At 46.5% G+C, this 25,268-nt stretch overlaps 1 protein-coding gene across 1 annotated transcript in view; it reads right to left on the bottom strand.

Annotated features, from left to right (window-relative positions):
• The window catches only part of LOC129205687 (ankyrin repeat domain-containing protein 26-like), a 277,628-nt gene that overhangs the window by 60,398 nt on the left and 191,962 nt on the right, over positions 1-25,268 (bottom strand). The gene's annotated exons all lie outside the window — the stretch shown is intronic.

Below are 25,268 nucleotides of genomic sequence, written 5' to 3'. Positions count from 1 at the left end.
ACTCAGAGGATCCAAATTTCACCTTGTGGTGGGTTGATCCTGGCTGGAGGCCAGGTGCCCACCAGAGCCGCTCTCTCACTCCCCTCATTCACTAGACAGGGGAGAAAAGGTATAATGAAACGCTTGTGGGTCAAGATAAGGACAGGGAGAGATCATTCACTAATTATCGTCACGAGCCACCCCTGTAGCGCCCCCGCTGCCAAAACCTTGCCATGCAAACCCAACACACACCTGAAAAGAGGAATAAAAGACTTCTTTCCCCCCAGGATGTCTGCAGGGCAACCTGTATTTGCATTTCATTTAGCAGCTATTGAATACTATAGGCTCATGCACAGAAGTGCCGTGCAAGAACTAACGTGAGGCTTGAATTTGCTCACAAACAGTTATGTACACCTATTTTTACGGTAAAGTTCAATACGGCTTGACTTCTACTCAGGGGTACCTCTTCACCATACGAAAAACACATACCTCTCACAGTCCTTCTGCAGTTTGAAGTTTATTCTCAGTTCTTCACACAGATGCACTTCATCTCTGCATATCCCCACTATCAGCTTCTTCACTGGCCATCCTTTACTGTCGTGCTTTCAAAATAGAAAAGATCCATGACACACACAGCATAAAAACAGTATCTACGTGTGGTTTGTGCATCTAGCGTTCTCAACAGAGAAGCTGTCTCTCTCTGTTGCTTCCTGTGTGACCCCCAAATGACAAGATACTCAGCACCTGAATGGCAGGGGTAACAGAAAAAGCCAAGCATGTAAGAACTCGGCAAAAAGGTGAACACAGTTCTCCTGGATATTGGATAGGCATCTGGAGAATTTTCTGGGCTCACCTGTTGCAAAAGTTGAGCCTTTTCCCTGTCATTCTGAGCAGCACGCTCTTCAAGGTAGTATCTTGACTTCAATTGCTCTTCCCACGTGCTGTGTGAGTCCTTTGATGTCCAAGCCAGCAGATTCTGCTTTTGCATCTGTGAAAGCAACAGTGGCAAAAGAAAAACCTAAGGTGACCGGAAAGACAACTCTGAAATAGAATGCAGTAACTGAAATAGAAACAGGCCTAAGCTCTCTGCTCCCCATCCAAAATCTAAAACACACCTCGGGAAACATAAGCAAGAACAGGAGTGGAAGCTGGAGGAAAGAATGAACACTCTAAAAGCGATAAGATGAGGTTACAGCTTTGGGGGATAAGAAGACACGCATACACACACACACACAAAATCACCCTACAACTTTCTTCCAAAGGTCCTCCAGAGTGCATAATGATACCTACTTTATAAAATAATAATTCCTCTAGTGCCCACCACAGAAAATACCCTACCCTCACGACTTCTGTAGCAACTGTACAATCATCTGAGAGCAAGAAAATGCTCTGCCTGCTACTGTACAGCATCACCTCACCTAATTATTCTATACCTCTGCCCCACCGTGTGGCAGGAACGAACCATCGCCTGTTCACAGGTGGGAAAGGGACCCTTCACATGGTCTCAAGGGCAAGCTGTGACAAAGCAACACAGATCTCCCAAGTCCAGTCTCCTCTCTCAGCTTTCAACCACAGATCTCCCTCCTGCCCCCAACATCCATCCTATCCATCTGTCATAGTTTAACCCCATTAGGCAGCTAAGCACCACATAGCCACTTGTTTGCTCCCCCCCGACAGGATTCGGGAGAGCATTGGCAGGGTAAGAATGAGAAAACTGATGGTTTGAGATAAAGACAGTTTCTTAAGTAAAGCTAAAGCTGCATAAGCGAGCAACGCAAAAGAAGGAATTCATTCATTACTTCCCATCGGCAGGCAGTTTTTCAGCCATTTCCAGGAAAGCAGAGCTTCTTCACATGTAATGGTTGCTTGGAAAGACAAATGCCATATCTTCAAACATCCCCCCCCTTCCTCCTTCTTCCCCACAGCTTTTATTGCTGAGCATGATGTCATATGGCACGCAGGAACTGAGTTTCCCTAGGCTTTCCAGGAAAATCTCATCTTAAGATTTCCCCACAGAAACAGGTAACTAGGCTCAGGAGTTCACAAAAAAGGGAAGTTTATGATCAGCTTACTGAGGCAGAAGCTTGCAGGTCTCTCTGAAGGGCTTCAATCCTACTGCTCTGTTGCTGGACTGTGGCTTCCAATCTGGCATTTTCAATTTCAAGGCTTAAAAAGAAATACAGGTCTTATTACGCAAATCCACCAGAGCACCAATTCTGAAAGAACAGCGTGAAATAACATCATCTAAACCAAAAGCATCTTTCAAATTTGTGTTTTAACTTGCTGTAATGCAACAAGGCTATCCTGCTGTTTTTGAACAATCCCAGAAAGCGACAGACACCTTGCTTCGCTGTGTTACTCTCTTACCGTTGCACGTGTTCTTCCAGTTGTTTTACAGTAGTATTAGCCCCCAAAGATGCCAACAGGAGGTCCTGCAGTCTCTGGGAAGAAGCTATGACTTCTCTTTCCTTATTATCCAAGGCAGTCTTCAAGTCACGAACACAACGCTCAGACTGAAGACGCTGTTCTTCCAACTCCTGCAACTGTAAAATCAAAGTAGGAATCCAGAGTAGTCAGGTGAGCTTATACAGAGGAGTCAGCTGCTGCTGAAGAATTCAAGCGCTGCATATATCGGCACATTCCCTCTACTCAAAGAGCTGTAATCATTTCAAATACATTCAAACCTTCTCTTCTACTAGCAAAGGAACACAAACCGTGTTACTTCATCATCCTTTATACCGGCCTCTCCCATCCCTCCACTGATTTCCTATTAGCACGGTTCTAAGCACCGACACTGCTCCTGCTGCCCTTTCAGTGGCTTGTGACACTCTTTGTATCCACTTGTCTGCTCCTCCATGAAAACAGGAATTAGAAAAGTTCCTCCTTCTCCTAAAATGAACCCACAGCTCCCTCATAAGGAGATTTAAGATGATCTCTGTTTCAGAACTGTGAGGCCTCTATACTTCAGTTTTTGTAAGAACACTGCAAAAGGAGGTCCCCACCTCAGAAAGCAGCTTACAATTCACTTGCAAGAAAGCTGCTTAAGGACAGCAAGTTACAGCAGGCCCAAAGAAGGGAGAAAAAAAGGTGGTGAGATGCTGCTTTGGATATACAGTGCAAACGCACCACCTACAAACAAACTCTGCTTCTTGCTTAGTTCAATCCAGATGGTTCTGACACCTGTGTTATTGAAAAAAACCCCAAACTCTAACAACTCCTTAAAAAACGTTCCTTCAACCATGAAGAAGGTTCACATTGTTTTACACGCTGTGCACCCAAACCAAAGGTGACCTTCACATGTATTTAGCAAGCTACATATAAGGAGAATATAGAGAGAGTGCAATATCCTGACCAGGGAAATCATGCCTCAGAGCAGAGGTGAGTTTTGAGAGAGAACGAACTGCTCTGTTTGTACCTAGCTGCCATAAGGCTGCTCCTAATGTACTGCCTTGCCCCTCCAGTTTGTGAGGAGCTCCCCAAAGGGCAGGTTGCTTTTATCACCAGGGGAGGGGAGGAAGAAGGGAAGAGAAAGGACATTGCTGCAATAGTACCCCAGAGCCTGAACAAGAGCTTCTGCTGTGGGGTTGAGGAGCAAGATTGTCTCTTACTTGCAACAGAAACCAGGTGGCTTTTTGATGATTCAAGTAATATTGTCTTGCACTCTGGAAGAGGAAAAGGAGGCCACTTGGCTGAAGGTTTCACTGGCTTTGTGAATTATGACAGGGTATCCCTGTTAACTTCCTTAGATCTCTCTCCTACTGGCTGCCAGAATACTGTTTTGGCCTTTTTCATAGTGTACAGGAAGAAACAGCCACCCACTGGTTTATTCTTATAGTGACAGGCTTTGCATACCTCAGCTTCAACCGTGTCCAATTCCTTTTGCAAGCACAGATTGTCTTCCTCCAGGTCACGGTTGTAGAGCGTAGTAACATCCAGTGAAGCTTCTGACATAGATTGCTTTTTAAGAGCATCAGCAAGCTTCTGCTGCAGCTGTGTGACCCAGTCCTAAAGAAATGTTTTTACACGAGCATGAAGAACTTGGTAAGAACATGAGACTGAGGCATGCTTTTACTTAGCTTACGTAGTTAGGTCAGTGTTCAGAGTGAATTGAAAGACAAGAATTGTTGCCTGCCACCAGCAGGCACCTGCAAAACTGATGACCTCTGTCTCCCCATCTTTCTCAGCTAAGCACCGCTATGCTACCAAGGGGAAGCAGGGGGAATCTTCACCGCTTCTAGACTATACTAGAAATCCGACTCAAAGGCCATTTGCTATGAGACCCAGGTTATTAGCTTGACCTGCCTTCGTCCCAGTCCTACGTGAAAAGCTGGCTAGAGCACAAGTATTTCAAGGGTCTCCACTTACAAATGTAACTGCTGCAGGAGCAGCAGCAGAGGTCAACAAGTTCAGAGGTAAGTAAGCCCAAAAGCAAGTGAACCAAGGGGGACCCCACTGCATCCCTCATAGAAAGTGCCTCGAAATCCCTGAGAGATTCAGCATCTTCCTCTTGCTCTGCTCCTCCTGCTGGCACAATGCAGTTTGCTGTGAAGATCCCCACATCAGTGCTGGACATTTCTTGTCTTCCAGGCCTCAGGAGCCTCCCCCAACTGCCATGGCATCTCTGAGATTATCAAGAGTCCCCACAGTGACACTGGAGATGGACTTTAACATGAAAAAATTGACGGGACTTCTCTCTACTGCCTCACCCCCCACCCCACTGTAACTGGTATCAACACCTGTTATGCCAGATGCCAATGCTGAATTTCCATTCTGCGGCTCCACCAGCCAAGAACTTTCCCCTCTGACTGACAGCCTCAGCCTCATGGCAGCACAGGGCAGGTTAGGAGCAAAGCTGAAAACAGGTCACATCTGAGTTTATCACAGGGACAACTCAAAGTGAAGGGCAAGATGTTCTGCACCTGCTTTCTCTGCAGAGAGATGCTAGAAAGTACCAAAAGCTGAACTTCTCTTTGACTGCTGTGGTGCAGGCTGGAGAGATATCTGAATGCCTTTTCCCTCTGTGGGCTACAAATTGGTCAGCTTCCCACGGGATCAAAACCTGTGGGATTTGCCAGTGTTTCCTGGCTAGCAGAAGCTCACCCACTACCTTCTGCCCCGACCACAAGAAGGATTGCTCTAAACCAGAGGAAGAGCCTGGGAACTGATAATTAGCAATTCCTCAACTCTAGTCCACACAACTGTGCTTCAAGCCTCCCTGGAGGAAAAGGAGAGAGATGTGTGCTGGGCATTTGCCTGGCCTCCAGGACGAGCTGCAGCTGTGAACAGAGCTGAAGTGAGCAGAGGAGAGCTCTTGCTTGGACTTATGGCCTTGCTTCTCTCTCACAAGCGAAGATGTCTGCGCGACTGATTTTCACTCAGACCAAGGTCAGAGAGAGAAGTCTTAACTGCCTGCTTAGGAAGAAAGCCTGCATAAGCCTTCAAAAATATGACTCATCATCCATACCAGCTAGGGCCAAAGAACTCAAATTCTATGACAAAATGCAGCAGTTCTGCTAAAATGTCACAACAGTTCTAGCAGCCATCACCATTTTGCAGCAATCAGACGGGTCCTTGTCTGTACCAGAGGCAAGCGGAGGCAGTAAGAGTGTACAGCCACATGAAAAGGGAACGGGAGAAGCGAGACCAGCAGGGGGAACGGAAGAAAATAAAGACGCATCCTGGATTACACATTTTATTAAATACCAAGTTGGAACAACATATTTGGCATTAGATGGTGGTAGCAGCACAAAACTGTCATCTTCCTGCCAGTGTGGTGGCCATGGCTGCTCTTCCTCACTGCCTGGCAACTCCAGTCCCTAAATTAGCAGGTGGAAGGGAAACCTTTCCTCTCAGTATAACCGCTCCTTGTTTTCTGGAGTTGGGACTTCTCTGCTCCAGCATCTTCTGATGGGTAATGATGCCATCTCGTCAGCTGTGAAAACAGTGAGAGGCAGTTGACTCATTCCACAAGAATACCTTCTAAAAATGAAAGTAGCTCTGCAACAGGGCTGCTTTAGCAACACATCTGAGTAACAAGCAGAGAAGTACATAAAAGGTTACATGCTACTGACCAGCCAGAACAACCACAACAGCACTTCTGGGAACTCTGCTTCTGGGTCCCCATAACAAGGGAAAGATGGGCTGAGACAGCAGCTACTGGTGAGCAGTAAGTTTGAGAAGTTTTTCTGCATCACCTCACCGCATCGTGCCCTGGGAAGCAATGGCACTGTTTAAAAAACCAACACCTGAGCTGCCTCCTGCTCAACTGGTGCCTAAGACGGGGCTCAAGGGCTGATCTTGAGCAAAGCCAACTTCATACAGTGGTTCCGAGTTATGATGGTGTTACTTGCCTCTCTTCCAGAGAAGGAATTAATCTGTCAGGCCTAGAAGATGCTGCCACAGCCTCAAGCTGCAGCCAGGCCTGTGCTGGAACACATGGCTCTCAGCCCTGACCCTCACCTGCGGACATGATGTCCTGGTAGGACTGCAGACCTGCCTGTCCCTCTGGATGGGCCTGGCGATCTGCACTCTTGGCTGGCCCCGCTGACTGTCACTGGACCTGTTCTGCTCTTCTGGGTGAGGGCCTGTGGGACTGCTCCCTGGCCCATGAGCTCACAGGCCCTGCCAGCCTTGCTTCAACTCTTGGCTCGCCCTTGACGTGCCTTTGCAGATACTGCTCTGCACATTCATTTTTACCCATGATGACAACTACGGCAGTGTCACTACTACTACAACAGAAAGAGCATCAAGAAGAGAACAGATAATTGACTATACCAAAAAAGTCTAGGAAAAGGGTAATATAGGTCTCAAAAGAGGAAAAAAACACCCCACAACAAAAGAAAATCACCAAGAAAACTCCAAACAAACCAGAGCTCACCTTTGTTCTTCATCTACCACCTTCAGTGACCATTTCAGAGCAGTTGTTCTTCATTTCTTCCTATAAACAATGGGGGGGGGGGCCTCCACTTCTCTCCCCTCATACACTCTCAGTTTCTTCATAGCTCTGCTCGGAAGGCTAATCAACCTACACAGCAAATGAGTCAAGCAAACAATGAAGCAATGGAACAACTGGCCTTTTTCACATACTCTTATGATGACAGCGCAGATGTGGCTTGCTTGATCTTTAATGTGCTTGATACACCAGCAATGACTGAGAAAAAACAGCATTCCTGTGCCACAAATCACTCAGAGGATCCAAATTTCACCTTGTGGTGGGTTGATCCTGGCTGGAGGCCAGGTGCCCACCAGAGCCGCTCTCTCACTCCCCTCATTCACTAGACAGGGGAGAAAAGGTATAATGAAACGCTTGTGGGTCAAGATAAGGACAGGGAGAGATCATTCACTAATTATCGTCACGAGCCACCCCTGTAGCGCCCCCGCTGCCAAAACCTTGCCATGCAAACCCAACACACACCTGAAAAGAGGAATAAAAGACTTCTTTCCCCCCAGGATGTCTGCAGGGCAACCTGTATTTGCATTTCATTTAGCAGCTATTGAATACTATAGGCTCATGCACAGAAGTGCCGTGCAAGAACTAACGTGAGGCTTGAATTTGCTCACAAACAGTTATGTACACCTATTTTTACGGTAAAGTTCAATACGGCTTGACTTCTACTCAGGGGTACCTCTTCACCATACGAAAAACACATACCTCTCACAGTCCTTCTGCAGTTTGAAGTTTATTCTCAGTTCTTCACACAGATGCACTTCATCTCTGCATATCCCCACTATCAGCTTCTTCACTGGCCATCCTTTACTGTCGTGCTTTCAAAATAGAAAAGATCCATGACACACACAGCATAAAAACAGTATCTACGTGTGGTTTGTGCATCTAGCGTTCTCAACAGAGAAGCTGTCTCTCTCTGTTGCTTCCTGTGTGACCCCCAAATGACAAGATACTCAGCACCTGAATGGCAGGGGTAACAGAAAAAGCCAAGCATGTAAGAACTCGGCAAAAAGGTGAACACAGTTCTCCTGGATATTGGATAGGCATCTGGAGAATTTTCTGGGCTCACCTGTTGCAAAAGTTGAGCCTTTTCCCTGTCATTCTGAGCAGCACGCTCTTCAAGGTAGTATCTTGACTTCAATTGCTCTTCCCACGTGCTGTGTGAGTCCTTTGATGTCCAAGCCAGCAGATTCTGCTTTTGCATCTGTGAAAGCAACAGTGGCAAAAGAAAAACCTAAGGTGACCGGAAAGACAACTCTGAAATAGAATGCAGTAACTGAAATAGAAACAGGCCTAAGCTCTCTGCTCCCCATCCAAAATCTAAAACACACCTCGGGAAACATAAGCAAGAACAGGAGTGGAAGCTGGAGGAAAGAATGAACACTCTAAAAGCGATAAGATGAGGTTACAGCTTTGGGGGATAAGAAGACACGCATACACACACACACACAAAATCACCCTACAACTTTCTTCCAAAGGTCCTCCAGAGTGCATAATGATACCTACTTTATAAAATAATAATTCCTCTAGTGCCCACCACAGAAAATACCCTACCCTCACGACTTCTGTAGCAACTGTACAATCATCTGAGAGCAAGAAAATGCTCTGCCTGCTACTGTACAGCATCACCTCACCTAATTATTCTATACCTCTGCCCCACCGTGTGGCAGGAACGAACCATCGCCTGTTCACAGGTGGGAAAGGGACCCTTCACATGGTCTCAAGGGCAAGCTGTGACAAAGCAACACAGATCTCCCAAGTCCAGTCTCCTCTCTCAGCTTTCAACCACAGATCTCCCTCCTGCCCCCAACATCCATCCTATCCATCTGTCATAGTTTAACCCCATTAGGCAGCTAAGCACCACATAGCCACTTGTTTGCTCCCCCCCGACAGGATTCGGGAGAGCATTGGCAGGGTAAGAATGAGAAAACTGATGGTTTGAGATAAAGACAGTTTCTTAAGTAAAGCTAAAGCTGCATAAGCGAGCAACGCAAAAGAAGGAATTCATTCATTACTTCCCATCGGCAGGCAGTTTTTCAGCCATTTCCAGGAAAGCAGAGCTTCTTCACATGTAATGGTTGCTTGGAAAGACAAATGCCATATCTTCAAACATCCCCCCCTTCCTCCTTCTTCCCCACAGCTTTTATTGCTGAGCATGATGTCATATGGCACGCAGGAACTGAGTTTCCCTAGGCTTTCCAGGAAAATCTCATCTTAAGATTTCCCCACAGAAACAGGTAACTAGGCTCAGGAGTTCACAAAAAAGGGAAGTTTATGATCAGCTTACTGAGGCAGAAGCTTGCAGGTCTCTCTGAAGGGCTTCAATCCTACTGCTCTGTTGCTGGACTGTGGCTTCCAATCTGGCATTTTCAATTTCAAGGCTTAAAAAGAAATACAGGTCTTATTACGCAAATCCACCAGAGCACCAATTCTGAAAGAACAGCGTGAAATAACATCATCTAAACCAAAAGCATCTTTCAAATTTGTGTTTTAACTTGCTGTAATGCAACAAGGCTATCCTGCTGTTTTTGAACAATCCCAGAAAGCGACAGACACCTTGCTTCGCTGTGTTACTCTCTTACCGTTGCACGTGTTCTTCCAGTTGTTTTACAGTAGTATTAGCCCCCAAAGATGCCAACAGGAGGTCCTGCAGTCTCTGGGAAGAAGCTATGACTTCTCTTTCCTTATTATCCAAGGCAGTCTTCAAGTCACGAACACAACGCTCAGACTGAAGACGCTGTTCTTCCAACTCCTGCAACTGTAAAATCAAAGTAGGAATCCAGAGTAGTCAGGTGAGCTTATACAGAGGAGTCAGCTGCTGCTGAAGAATTCAAGCGCTGCATATATCGGCACATTCCCTCTACTCAAAGAGCTGTAATCATTTCAAATACATTCAAACCTTCTCTTCTACTAGCAAAGGAACACAAACCGTGTTACTTCATCATCCTTTATACCGGCCTCTCCCATCCCTCCACTGATTTCCTATTAGCACGGTTCTAAGCACCGACACTGCTCCTGCTGCCCTTTCAGTGGCTTGTGACACTCTTTGTATCCACTTGTCTGCTCCTCCATGAAAACAGGAATTAGAAAAGTTCCTCCTTCTCCTAAAATGAACCCACAGCTCCCTCATAAGGAGATTTAAGATGATCTCTGTTTCAGAACTGTGAGGCCTCTATACTTCAGTTTTTGTAAGAACACTGCAAAAGGAGGTCCCCACCTCAGAAAGCAGCTTACAATTCACTTGCAAGAAAGCTGCTTAAGGACAGCAAGTTACAGCAGGCCCAAAGAAGGGAGAAAAAAAGGTGGTGAGATGCTGCTTTGGATATACAGTGCAAACGCACCACCTACAAACAAACTCTGCTTCTTGCTTAGTTCAATCCAGATGGTTCTGACACCTGTGTTATTGAAAAAAACCCCAAACTCTAACAACTCCTTAAAAAACGTTCCTTCAACCATGAAGAAGGTTCACATTGTTTTACACGCTGTGCACCCAAACCAAAGGTGACCTTCACATGTATTTAGCAAGCTACATATAAGGAGAATATAGAGAGAGTGCAATATCCTGACCAGGGAAATCATGCCTCAGAGCAGAGGTGAGTTTTGAGAGAGAACGAACTGCTCTGTTTGTACCTAGCTGCCATAAGGCTGCTCCTAATGTACTGCCTTGCCCCTCCAGTTTGTGAGGAGCTCCCCAAAGGGCAGGTTGCTTTTATCACCAGGGGAGGGGAGGAAGAAGGGAAGAGAAAGGACATTGCTGCAATAGTACCCCAGAGCCTGAACAAGAGCTTCTGCTGTGGGGTTGAGGAGCAAGATTGTCTCTTACTTGCAACAGAAACCAGGTGGCTTTTTGATGATTCAAGTAATATTGTCTTGCACTCTGGAAGAGGAAAAGGAGGCCACTTGGCTGAAGGTTTCACTGGCTTTGTGAATTATGACAGGGTATCACTGTTAACTTCCTTAGATCTCTCTCCTACTGGCTGCCAGAATACTGTTTTGGCCTTTTTCATAGTGTACAGGAAGAAACAGCCACCCACTGGTTTATTCTTATAGTGACAGGCTTTGCATACCTCAGCTTCAACCGTGTCCAATTCCTTTTGCAAGCACAGATTGTCTTCCTCCAGGTCACGGTTGTAGAGCGTAGTAACATCCAGTGAAGCTTCTGACATAGATTGCTTTTTAAGAGCATCAGCAAGCTTCTGCTGCAGCTGTGTGACCCAGTCCTAAAGAAATGTTTTTACACGAGCATGAAGAACTTGGTAAGAACATGAGACTGAGGCATGCTTTTACTTAGCTTACGTAGTTAGGTCAGTGTTCAGAGTGAATTGAAAGACAAGAATTGTTGCCTGCCACCAGCAGGCACCTGCAAAACTGATGACCTCTGTCTCCCCATCTTTCTCAGCTAAGCACCGCTATGCTACCAAGGGGAAGCAGGGGGAATCTTCACCGCTTCTAGACTATACTAGAAATCCGACTCGAAGGCCATTTGCTATGAGACCCAGGTTATTAGCTTGACCTGCCTTCGTCCCAGTCCTACGTGAAAAGCTGGCTAGAGCACAAGTATTTCAAGGGTCTCCACTTACAAATGTAACTGCTGCAGGAGCAGCAGCAGAGGTCAACAAGTTCAGAGGTAAGTAAGCCCAAAAGCAAGTGAACCAAGGGGGACCCCACTGCATCCCTCATAGAAAGTGCCTCGAAATCCCTGAGAGATTCAGCATCTTCCTCTTGCTCTGCTCCTCCTGCTGGCACAATGCAGTTTGCTGTGAAGATCCCCACATCAGTGCTGGACATTTCTTGTCTTCCAGGCCTCAGGAGCCTCCCCCAACTGCCATGGCATCTCTGAGATTATCAAGAGTCCCCACAGTGACACTGGAGATGGACTTTAACATGAAAAAATTGACGGGACTTCTCTCTACTGCCTCACCCCCCACCCCACTGTAACTGGTATCAACACCTGTTATGCCAGATGCCAATGCTGAATTTCCATTCTGCGGCTCCACCAGCCAAGAACTTTCCCCTCTGACTGACAGCCTCAGCCTCATGGCAGCACAGGGCAGGTTAGGAGCAAAGCTGAAAACAGGTCACATCTGAGTTTATCACAGGGACAACTCAAAGTGAAGGGCAAGATGTTCTGCACCTGCTTTCTCTGCAGAGAGATGCTAGAAAGTACCAAAAGCTGAACTTCTCTTTGACTGCTGTGGTGCAGGCTGGAGAGATATCTGAATGCTTTTTCCCTCTGTGGGCTACAAATTGGTCAGCTTCCCACGGGATCAAAACCTGTGGGATTTGCCAGTGTTTCCTGGCTAGCAGAAGCTCACCCACTACCTTCTGCCCCGACCACAAGAAGGATTGCTCTAAACCAGAGGAAGAGCCTGGGAACTGATAATTAGCAATTCCTCAACTCTAGTCCACACAACTGTGCTTCAAGCCTCCCTGGAGGAAAAGGAGAGAGATGTGTGCTGGGCATTTGCCTGGCCTCCAGGACGAGCTGCAGCTGTGAACAGAGCTGAAGTGAGCAGAGGAGAGCTCTTGCTTGGACTTATGGCCTTGCTTCTCTCTCACAAGCGAAGATGTCTGCGCGACTGATTTTCACTCAGACCAAGGTCAGAGAGAGAAGTCTTAACTGCCTGCTTAGGAAGAAAGCCTGCATAAGCCTTCAAAAATATGACTCATCATCCATACCAGCTAGGGCCAAAGAACTCAAATTCTATGACAAAATGCAGCAGTTCTGCTAAAATGTCACAACAGTTCTAGCAGCCATCACCATTTTGCAGCAATCAGACGGGTCCTTGTCTGTACCAGAGGCAAGCGGAGGCAGTAAGAGTGTACAGCCACATGAAAAGGGAACGGGAGAAGCGAGACCAGCAGGGGGAACGGAAGAAAATAAAGACGCATCCTGGATTACACATTTTATTAAATACCAAGTTGGAACAACATATTTGGCATTAGATGGTGGTAGCAGCACAAAACTGTCATCTTCCTGCCAGTGTGGTGGCCATGGCTGCTCTTCCTCACTGCCTGGCAACTCCAGTCCCTAAATTAGCAGGTGGAAGGGAAACCTTTCCTCTCAGTATAACCGCTCCTTGTTTTCTGGAGTTGGGACTTCTCTGCTCCAGCATCTTCTGATGGGTAATGATGCCATCTCGTCAGCTGTGAAAACAGTGAGAGGCAGTTGACTCATTCCACAAGAATACCTTCTAAAAATGAAAGTAGCTCTGAAACAGGGCTGCTTTAGCAACACATCTGAGTAACAAGCAGAGAAGTACATAAAAGGTTACATGCTACTGACCAGCCAGAACAACCACAACAGCACTTCTGGGAACTCTGCTTCTGGGTCCCCATAACAAGGGAAAGATGGGCTGAGACAGCAGCTACTGGTGAGCAGTAAGTTTGAGAAGTTTTTCTGCATCACCTCACCGCACCGTGCCCTGGGAAGCAATGGCACTGTTTAAAAAAACAACACCTGAGCTGCCTCCTGCTCAACTGGTGCCTAAGACGGGGCTCAAGGGCTGATCTTGAGCAAAGCCAACTTCATACAGTGGTTCCGAGTTATGATGGTGTTACTTGCCTCTCTTCCAGAGAAGGAATTAATCTGTCAGGCCTAGAAGATGCTGCCACAGCCTCAAGCTGCAGCCAGGCCTGTGCTGGAACACATGGCTCTCAGCCCTGACCCTCACCTGCGGACATGATGTCCTGGTAGGACTGCAGACCTGCCTGTCCCTCTGGATGGGCCTGGCGATCTGCACTCTTGGCTGGCCCCGCTGACTGTCACTGGACCTGTTCTGCTCTTCTGGGTGAGGGCCTGTGGGACTGCTCCCTGGCCCATGAGCTCACAGGCCCTGCCAGCCTTGCTTCAACTCTTGGCTCGCCCTTGACGTGCCTTTGCAGATACTGCTCTGCACATTCATTTTTACCCATGATGACAACTACGGCAGTGTCACTACTACTACAACAGAAAGAGCATCAAGAAGAGAACAGATAATTGACTATACCAAAAAAGTCTAGGAAAAGGGTAATATAGGTCTCAAAAGAGGAAAAAACACCCCACAACAAAAGAAAATCACCAAGAAAACTCCAAACAAACCAGAGCTCACCTTTGTTCTTCATCTACCACCTTCAGTGACCATTTCAGAGCAGTTGTTCTTCATTTCTTCCTATAAACAATGGGGGGGGGGGGGCCTCCACTTCTCTCCCCTCATACACTCTCAGTTTCTTCATAGCTCTGCTCGGAAGGCTAATCAACCTACACAGCAAATGAGTCAAGCAAACAATGAAGCAATGGAACAACTGGCCTTTTTCACATACTCTTATGATGACAGCGCAGATGTGGCTTGCTTGATCTTTAATGTGCTTGATACACCAGCAATGACTGAGAAAAAACAGCATTCCTGTGCCACAAATCACTCAGAGGATCCAAATTTCACCTTGTGGTGGGTTGATCCTGGCTGGAGGCCAGGTGCCCACCAGAGCCGCTCTCTCACTCCCCTCATTCACTAGACAGGGGAGAAAAGGTATAATGAAACGCTTGTGGGTCAAGATAAGGACAGGGAGAGATCATTCACTAATTATCGTCACGAGCCACCCCTGTAGCGCCCCCGCTGCCAAAACCTTGCCATGCAAACCCAACACACACCTGAAAAGAGGAATAAAAGACTTCTTTCCCCCCAGGATGTCTGCAGGGCAACCTGTATTTGCATTTCATTTAGCAGCTATTGAATACTATAGGCTCATGCACAGAAGTGCCGTGCAAGAACTAACGTGAGGCTTGAATTTGCTCACAAACAGTTATGTACACCTATTTTTACGGTAAAGTTCAATACGGCTTGACTTCTACTCAGGGGTACCTCTTCACCATACGAAAAACACATACCTCTCACAGTCCTTCTGCAGTTTGAAGTTTATTCTCAGTTCTTCACACAGATGCACTTCATCTCTGCATATCCCCACTATCAGCTTCTTCACTGGCCATCCTTTACTGTCGTGCTTTCAAAATAGAAAAGATCCATGACACACACAGCATAAAAACAGTATCTACGTGTGGTTTGTGCATCTAGCGTTCTCAACAGAGAAGCTGTCTCTCTCTGTTGCTTCCTGTGTGACCCCCAAATGACAAGATACTCAGCACCTGAATGGCAGGGGTAACAGAAAAAGCCAAGCATGTAAGAACTCGGCAAAAAGGTGAACACAGTTCTCCTGGATATTGGATAGGCATCTGGAGAATTTTCTGGGCTCACCTGTTGCAAAAGTTGAGCCTTTTCCCTGTCATTCTGAGCAGCACGCTCTTCAAGGTAGTATCTTGACTTCAATTGCTCTTCCCACGTGCTGTGTGAGTCCTTTGATGTCCAAGCCAGCAGATTCTGCTTTTGCATCTGTGAAAGCAACAGTGGCAAAAGAAAAACCTAAGGTGACCGGAAAGACAACTCTGAAATAGAATGCAGTAACTGAAATAGAAACAGGCCTAAGCTCTCTGCTCCCCATCCAAAATCTAAAACACACCTCGGGAAACATAAGCAAGAACAGGAGTGGAAGCTGGAGGAAAGAATGAACACTCTAAAAGCGATAAGATGAGGTTACAGCTTTGGGGGATAAGAAGACACGCATACACACACACACACAAAATCACCCTACAACTTTCTTCCAAAGGTCCTCCAGAGTGCATAATGATACCTACTTTATAAAATAATAATTCCTCTAGTGCCCACCACAGAAAATACCCTACCCTCACGACTTCTGTAGCAACTGTACAATCATCTGAGAGCAAGAAAATGCTCTGCCTGCTACTGTACAGCATCACCTCACCTAATTATTCTATACCTCTGCCCCACCGTGTGGCAGGAACGAACCATCGCCTGTTCACAGGTGGGAAAGGGACCCTTCACATGGTCTCAAGGGCAAGCTGTGACAAAGCAACACAGATCTCCCAAGTCCAGTCTCCTCTCTCAGCTTTCAACCACAGATCTCCCTCCTGCCCCCAACATCCATCCTATCCATCTGTCATAGTTTAACCCCATTAGGCAGCTAAGCACCACATAGCCACTTGTTTGCTCCCCCCCGACAGGATTCGGGAGAGCATTGGCAGGGTAAGAATGAGAAAACTGATGGTTTGAGATAAAGACAGTTTCTTAAGTAAAGCTAAAGCTGCATAAGCGAGCAACGCAAAAGAAGGAATTCATTCATTACTTCCCATCGGCAGGCAGTTTTTCAGCCATTTCCAGGAAAGCAGAGCTTCTTCACATGTAATGGTTGCTTGGAAAGACAAATGCCATATCTTCAAACATCCCCCCCTTCCTCCTTCTTCCCCACAGCTTTTATTGCTGAGCATGATGTCATATGGCACGCAGGAACTGAGTTTCCCTAGGCTTTCCAGGAAAATCTCATCTTAAGATTTCCCCACAGAAACAGGTAACTAGGCTCAGGAGTTCACAAAAAAGGGAAGTTTATGATCAGCTTACTGAGGCAGAAGCTTGCAGGTCTCTCTGAAGGGCTTCAATCCTACTGCTCTGTTGCTGGACTGTGGCTTCCAATCTGGCATTTTCAATTTCAAGGCTTAAAAAGAAATACAGGTCTTATTACGCAAATCCACCAGAGCACCAATTCTGAAAGAACAGCGTGAAATAACATCATCTAAACCAAAAGCATCTTTCAAATTTGTGTTTTAACTTGCTGTAATGCAACAAGGCTATCCTGCTGTTTTTGAACAATCCCAGAAAGCGACAGACACCTTGCTTCGCTGTGTTACTCTCTTACCGTTGCACGTGTTCTTCCAGTTGTTTTACAGTAGTATTAGCCCCCAAAGATGCCAACAGGAGGTCCTGCAGTCTCTGGGAAGAAGCTATGACTTCTCTTTCCTTATTATCCAAGGCAGTCTTCAAGTCACGAACACAACGCTCAGACTGAAGACGCTGTTCTTCCAACTCCTGCAACTGTAAAATCAAAGTAGGAATCCAGAGTAGTCAGGTGAGCTTATACAGAGGAGTCAGCTGCTGCTGAAGAATTCAAGCGCTGCATATATCGGCACATTCCCTCTACTCAAAGAGCTGTAATCATTTCAAATACATTCAAACCTTCTCTTCTACTAGCAAAGGAACACAAACCGTGTTACTTCATCATCCTTTATACCGGCCTCTCCCATCCCTCCACTGATTTCCTATTAGCACGGTTCTAAGCACCGACACTGCTCCTGCTGCCCTTTCAGTGGCTTGTGACACTCTTTGTATCCACTTGTCTGCTCCTCCATGAAAACAGGAATTAGAAAAGTTCCTCCTTCTCCTAAAATGAACCCACAGCTCCCTCATAAGGAGATTTAAGATGATCTCTGTTTCAGAACTGTGAGGCCTCTATACTTCAGTTTTTGTAAGAACACTGCAAAAGGAGGTCCCCACCTCAGAAAGCAGCTTACAATTCACTTGCAAGAAAGCTGCTTAAGGACAGCAAGTTACAGCAGGCCCAAAGAAGGGAGAAAAAAAGGTGGTGAGATGCTGCTTTGGATATACAGTGCAAACGCACCACCTACAAACAAACTCTGCTTCTTGCTTAGTTCAATCCAGATGGTTCTGACACCTGTGTTATTGAAAAAAACCCCAAACTCTAACAACTCCTTAAAAAACGTTCCTTCAACCATGAAGAAGGTTCACATTGTTTTACACGCTGTGCACCCAAACCAAAGGTGACCTTCACATGTATTTAGCAAGCTACATATAAGGAGAATATAGAGAGAGTGCAATATCCTGACCAGGGAAATCATGCCTCAGAGCAGAGGTGAGTTTTGAGAGAGAACGAACTGCTCTGTTTGTACCTAGCTGCCATAAGGCTGCTCCTAATGTACTGCCTTGCCCCTCCAGTTTGTGAGGAGCTCCCCAAAGGGCAGGTTGCTTTTATCACCAGGGGAGGGGAGGAAGAAGGGAAGAGAAAGGACATTGCTGCAATAGTACCCCAGAGCCTGAACAAGAGCTTCTGCTGTGGGGTTGAGGAGCAAGATTGTCTCTTACTTGCAACAGAAACCAGGTGGCTTTTTGATGATTCAAGTAATATTGTCTTGCACTCTGGAAGAGGAAAAGGAGGCCACTTGGCTGAAGGTTTCACTGGCTTTGTGAATTATGACAGGGTATCCCTGTTAACTTCCTTAGATCTCTCTCCTACTGGCTGCCAGAATACTGTTTTGGCCTTTTTCATAGTGTACAGGAAGAAACAGCCACCCACTGGTTTATTCTTATAGTGACAGGCTTTGCATACCTCAGCTTCAACCGTGTCCAATTCCTTTTGCAAGCACAGATTGTCTTCCTCCAGGTCACGGTTGTAGAGCGTAGTAACATCCAGTGAAGCTTCTGACATAGATTGCTTTTTAAGAGCATCAGCAAGCTTCTGCTGCAGCTGTGTGACCCAGTCCTAAAGAAATGTTTTTACACGAGCATGAAGAACTTGGTAAGAACATGAGACTGAGGCATGCTTTTACTTAGCTTACGTAGTTAGGTCAGTGTTCAGAGTGAATTGAAAGACAAGAATTGTTGCCTGCCACCAGCAGGCACCTGCAAAACTGATGACCTCTGTCTCCCCATCTTTCTCAGCTAAGCACCGCTATGCTACCAAGGGGAAGCAGGGGGAATCTTCACCGCTTCTAGACTATACTAGAAATCCGACTCGAAGGCCATTTGCTATGAGACCCAGGTTATTAGCTTGACCTGCCTTCGTCCCAGTCCTACGTGAAAAGCTGGCTAGAGCACAAGTATTTCAAGGGTCTCCACTTACAAATGTAACTGCTGCAGGAGCAGCAGCAGAGGTCAACAAGTTCAGAGGTAAGTAAGCCCAAAAGCAAGTGAACCAAGGGGGACCCCACTGCATCCCTCATAGAAAGTGCCTCGAAATCCCTGAGAGATTCAGCATCTTCCTCTTGCTCTGCTCCTCCTGCTGGCACAATGCAGTTTGCTGTGAAGATCCCCACATCAGTGCTGGACATTTCTTGTCTTCCAGGCCTCAGGAGCCTCCCCCAACTGCCATGGCATCTCTGAGATTATCAAGAGTCCCCACAGTGACACTGGAGATGGACTTTAACATGAAAAAATTGACGGGACTTCTCTCTACTGCCTCACCCCCCACCCCACTGTAACTGGTATCAACACCTGTTATGCCAGATGCCAATGCTGAATTTCCATTCTGCGGCTCCACCAGCCAAGAACTTTCCCCTCTGACTGACAGCCTCAGCCTCATGGCAGCACAGGGCAGGTTAGGAGCAAAGCTGAAAACAGGTCACATCTGAGTTTATCACAGGGACAACTCAAAGTGAAGGGCAAGATGTTCTGCACCTGCTTTCTCTGCAGAGAGATGCTAGAAAGTACCAAAAGCTGAACTTCTCTTTGACTGCTGTGGTGCAGGCTGGAGAGATATCTGAATGCCTTTTCCCTCTGTGGGCTACAAATTGGTCAGCTTCCCACGGGATCAAAACCTGTGGGATTTGCCAGTGTTTCCTGGCTAGCAGAAGCTCACCCACTACCTTCTGCCCCGACCACAAGAAGGATTGCTCTAAACCAGAGGAAGAGCCTGGGAACTGATAATTAGCAATTCCTCAACTCTAGTCCACACAACTGTGCTTCAAGCCTCCCTGGAGGAAAAGGAGAGAGATGTGTGCTGGGCATTTGCCTGGCCTCCAGGACGAGCTGCAGCTGTGAACAGAGCTGAAGTGAGCAGAGGAGAGCTCTTGCTTGGACTTATGGCCTTGCTTCTCTCTCACAAGCGAAGATGTCTGCGCGACTGATTTTCACTCAGACCAAGGTCAGAGAGAGAAGTCTTAACTGCCTGCTTAGGAAGAAAGCCTGCATAAGCCTTCAAAAATATGACTCATCATCCATACCAGCTAGGGCCAAAGAACTCAAATTCTATGACAAAATGCAGCAGTTCTGCTAAAATGTCACAACAGTTCTAGCAGCCATCACCATTTTGCAGCAATCAGACGGGTCCTTGTCTGTACCAGAGGCAAGCGGAGGCAGTAAGAGTGTACAGCCACATGAAAAGGGAACGGGAGAAGCGAGACCAGCAGGGGGAACGGAAGAAAATAAAGACGCATCCTGGATTACACATTTTATTAAATACCAAGTTGGAACAACATATTTGGCATTAGATGGTGGTAGCAGCACAAAACTGTCATCTTCCTGCCAGTGTGGTGGCCATGGCTGCTCTTCCTCACTGCCTGGCAACTCCAGTCCCTAAATTAGCAGGTGGAAGGGAAACCTTTCCTCTCAGTATAACCGCTCCTTGTTTTCTGGAGTTGGGACTTCTCTGCTCCAGCATCTTCTGATGGGTAATGATGCCATCTCGTCAGCTGTGAAAACAGTGAGAGGCAGTTGACTCATTCCACAAGAATACCTTCTAAAAATGAAAGTAGCTCTGCAACAGGGCTGCTTTAGCAACACATCTGAGTAACAAGCAGAGAAGTACATAAAAGGTTACATGCTACTGACCAGCCAGAACAACCACAACAGCACTTCTGGGAACTCTGCTTCTGGGTCCCCATAACAAGGGAAAGATGGGCTGAGACAGCAGCTACTGGTGAGCAGTAAGTTTGAGAAGTTTTTCTGCATCACCTCACCGTATCGTGCCCTGGGAAGCAATGGCACTGTTTAAAAAACCAACACCTGAGCTGCCTCCTGCTCAACTGGTGCCTAAGACGGGGCTCAAGGGCTGATCTTGAGCAAAGCCAACTTCATACAGTGGTTCCGAGTTATGATGGTGTTACTTGCCTCTCTTCCAGAGAAGGAATTAATCTGTCAGGCCTAGAAGATGCTGCCACAGCCTCAAGCTGCAGCCAGGCCTGTGCTGGAACACATGGCTCTCAGCCCTGACCCTCACCTGCGGACATGATGTCCTGGTAGGACTGCAGACCTGCCTGTCCCTCTGGATGGGCCTGGCGATCTGCACTCTTGGCTGGCCCCGCTGACTGTCACTGGACCTGTTCTGCTCTTCTGGGTGAGGGCCTGTGGGACTGCTCCCTGGCCCATGAGCTCACAGGCCCTGCCAGCCTTGCTTCAACTCTTGGCTCGCCCTTGACGTGCCTTTGCAGATACTGCTCTGCACATTCATTTTTACCCATGATGACAACTACGGCAGTGTCACTACTACTACAACAGAAAGAGCATCAAGAAGAGAACAGATAATTGACTATACCAAAAAAGTCTAGGAAAAGGGTAATATAGGTCTCAAAAGAGGAAAAAACACCCCACAACAAAAGAAAATCACCAAGAAAACTCCAAACAAACCAGAGCTCACCTTTGTTCTTCATCTACCACCTTCAGTGACCATTTCAGAGCAGTTGTTCTTCATTTCTTCCTATAAACAATGGGGGGGGGCCTCCACTTCTCTCCCCTCATACACTCTCAGTTTCTTCATAGCTCTGCTCGGAAGGCTAATCAACCTACACAGCAAATGAGTCAAGCAAACAATGAAGCAATGGAACAACTGGCCTTTTTCACATACTCTTATGATGACAGCGCAGATGTGGCTTGCTTGATCTTTAATGTGCTTGATACACCAGCAATGACTGAGAAAAAACAGCATTCCTGTGCCACAAATCACTCAGAGGATCCAAATTTCACCTTGTGGTGGGTTGATCCTGGCTGGAGGCCAGGTGCCCACCAGAGCCGCTCTCTCACTCCCCTCATTCACTAGACAGGGGAGAAAAGGTATAATGAAACGCTTGTGGGTCAAGATAAGGACAGGGAGAGATCATTCACTAATTATCGTCACGAGCCACCCCTGTAGCGCCCCCGCTGCCAAAACCTTGCCATGCAAACCCAACACACACCTGAAAAGAGGAATAAAAGACTTCTTTCCCCCCAGGATGTCTGCAGGGCAACCTGTATTTGCATTTCATTTAGCAGCTATTGAATACTATAGGCTCATGCACAGAAGTGCCGTGCAAGAACTAACGTGAGGCTTGAATTTGCTCACAAACAGTTATGTACACCTATTTTTACGGTAAAGTTCAATACGGCTTGACTTCTACTCAGGGGTACCTCTTCACCATACGAAAAACACATACCTCTCACAGTCCTTCTGCAGTTTGAAGTTTATTCTCAGTTCTTCACACAGATGCACTTCATCTCTGCATATCCCCACTATCAGCTTCTTCACTGGCCATCCTTTACTGTCGTGCTTTCAAAATAGAAAAGATCCATGACACACACAGCATAAAAACAGTATCTACGTGTGGTTTGTGCATCTAGCGTTCTCAACAGAGAAGCTGTCTCTCTCTGTTGCTTCCTGTGTGACCCCCAAATGACAAGATACTCAGCACCTGAATGGCAGGGGTAACAGAAAAAGCCAAGCATGTAAGAACTCGGCAAAAAGGTGAACACAGTTCTCCTGGATATTGGATAGGCATCTGGAGAATTTTCTGGGCTCACCTGTTGCAAAAGTTGAGCCTTTTCCCTGTCATTCTGAGCAGCACGCTCTTCAAGGTAGTATCTTGACTTCAATTGCTCTTCCCACGTGCTGTGTGAGTCCTTTGATGTCCAAGCCAGCAGATTCTGCTTTTGCATCTGTGAAAGCAACAGTGGCAAAAGAAAAACCTAAGGTGACCGGAAAGACAACTCTGAAATAGAATGCAGTAACTGAAATAGAAACAGGCCTAAGCTCTCTGCTCCCCATCCAAAATCTAAAACACACCTCGGGAAACATAAGCAAGAACAGGAGTGGAAGCTGGAGGAAAGAATGAACACTCTAAAAGCGATAAGATGAGGTTACAGCTTTGGGGGATAAGAAGACACGCATACACACACACACACAAAATCACCCTACAACTTTCTTCCAAAGGTCCTCCAGAGTGCATAATGATACCTACTTTATAAAATAATAATTCCTCTAGTGCCCACCACAGAAAATACCCTACCCTCACGACTTCTGTAGCAACTGTACAATCATCTGAGAGCAAGAAAATGCTCTGCCTGCTACTGTACAGCATCACCTCACCTAATTATTCTATACCTCTGCCCCACCGTGTGGCAGGAACGAACCATCGCCTGTTCACAGGTGGGAAAGGGACCCTTCACATGGTCTCAAGGGCAAGCTGTGACAAAGCAACACAGATCTCCCAAGTCCAGTCTCCTCTCTCAGCTTTCAACCACAGATCTCCCTCCTGCCCCCAACATCCATCCTATCCATCTGTCATAGTTTAACCCCATTAGGCAGCTAAGCACCACATAGCCACTTGTTTGCTCCCCCCCGACAGGATTCGGGAGAGCATTGGCAGGGTAAGAATGAGAAAATTGGTGGTTTGAGATAAAGACAGTTTCTTAAGTAAAGCTAAAGCTGCATAAGCGAGCAACGCAAAAGAAGGAATTCATTCATTACTTCCCATCGGCAGGCAGTTTTTCAGCCATTTCCAGGAAAGCAGAGCTTCTTCACATGTAATGGTTGCTTGGAAAGACAAATGCCATATCTTCAAACATCCCCCCCTTCCTCCTTCTTCCCCACAGCTTTTATTGCTGAGCATGATGTCATATGGCACACAGGAACTGAGTTTCCCTAGGCTTTCCAGGAAAATCTCATCTTAAGATTTCCCCACAGAAACAGGTAACTAGGCTCAGGAGTTCACAAAAAAGGGAAGTTTATGATCAGCTTACTGAGGCAGAAGCTTGCAGGTCTCTCTGAAGGGCTTCAATCCTACTGCTCTGTTGCTGGACTGTGGCTTCCAATCTGGCATTTTCAATTTCAAGGCTTAAAAAGAAATACAGGTCTTATTACGCAAATCCACCAGAGCACCAATTCTGAAAGAACAGCGTGAAATAACATCATCTAAACCAAAAGCATCTTTCAAATTTGTGTTTTAACTTGCTGTAATGCAACAAGGCTATCCTGCTGTTTTTGAACAATCCCAGAAAGCGACAGACACCTTGCTTCGCTGTGTTACTCTCTTACCGTTGCACGTGTTCTTCCAGTTGTTTTACAGTAGTATTAGCCCCCAAAGATGCCAACAGGAGGTCCTGCAGTCTCTGGGAAGAAGCTATGACTTCTCTTTCCTTATTATCCAAGGCAGTCTTCAAGTCACGAACACAACGCTCAGACTGAAGACGCTGTTCTTCCAACTCCTGCAACTGTAAAATCAAAGTAGGAATCCAGAGTAGTCAGGTGAGCTTATACAGAGGAGTCAGCTGCTGCTGAAGAATTCAAGCGCTGCATATATCGGCACATTCCCTCTACTCAAAGAGCTGTAATCATTTCAAATACATTCAAACCTTCTCTTCTACTAGCAAAGGAACACAAACCGTGTTACTTCATCATCCTTTATACCGGCCTCTCCCATCCCTCCACTGATTTCCTATTAGCACGGTTCTAAGCACCGACACTGCTCCTGCTGCCCTTTCAGTGGCTTGTGACACTCTTTGTATCCACTTGTCTGCTCCTCCATGAAAACAGGAATTAGAAAAGTTCCTCCTTCTCCTAAAATGAACCCACAGCTCCCTCATAAGGAGATTTAAGATGATCTCTGTTTCAGAACTGTGAGGCCTCTATACTTCAGTTTTTGTAAGAACACTGCAAAAGGAGGTCCCCACCTCAGAAAGCAGCTTACAATTCACTTGCAAGAAAGCTGCTTAAGGACAGCAAGTTACAGCAGGCCCAAAGAAGGGAGAAAAAAAGGTGGTGAGATGCTGCTTTGGATATACAGTGCAAACGCACCACCTACAAACAAACTCTGCTTCTTGCTTAGTTCAATCCAGATGGTTCTGACACCTGTGTTATTGAAAAAAACCCCAAACTCTAACAACTCCTTAAAAAACGTTCCTTCAACCATGAAGAAGGTTCACATTGTTTTACACGCTGTGCACCCAAACCAAAGGTGACCTTCACATGTATTTAGCAAGCTACATATAAGGAGAATATAGAGAGAGTGCAATATCCTGACCAGGGAAATCATGCCTCAGAGCAGAGGTGAGTTTTGAGAGAGAACGAACTGCTCTGTTTGTACCTAGCTGCCATAAGGCTGCTCCTAATGTACTGCCTTGCCCCTCCAGTTTGTGAGGAGCTCCCCAAAGGGCAGGTTGCTTTTATCACCAGGGGAGGGGAGGAAGAAGGGAAGAGAAAGGACATTGCTGCAATAGTACCCCAGAGCCTGAACAAGAGCTTCTGCTGTGGGGTTGAGGAGCAAGATTGTCTCTTACTTGCAACAGAAACCAGGTGGCTTTTTGATGATTCAAGTAATATTGTCTTGCACTCTGGAAGAGGAAAAGGAGGCCACTTGGCTGAAGGTTTCACTGGCTTTGTGAATTATGACAGGGTATCCCTGTTAACTTCCTTAGATCTCTCTCCTACTGGCTGCCAGAATACTGTTTTGGCCTTTTTCATAGTGTACAGGAAGAAA

This window comes from Grus americana, chromosome 1 (genome assembly GCF_028858705.1).
Source record: "Grus americana isolate bGruAme1 chromosome 1, bGruAme1.mat, whole genome shotgun sequence".
Classification (NCBI taxonomy): Eukaryota; Metazoa; Chordata; class Aves; order Gruiformes; family Gruidae; genus Grus; species Grus americana.
The sequence above is the reverse complement of the archived record's forward strand: the minus strand, read 5'-3'. Positions and strand labels throughout refer to the sequence as shown.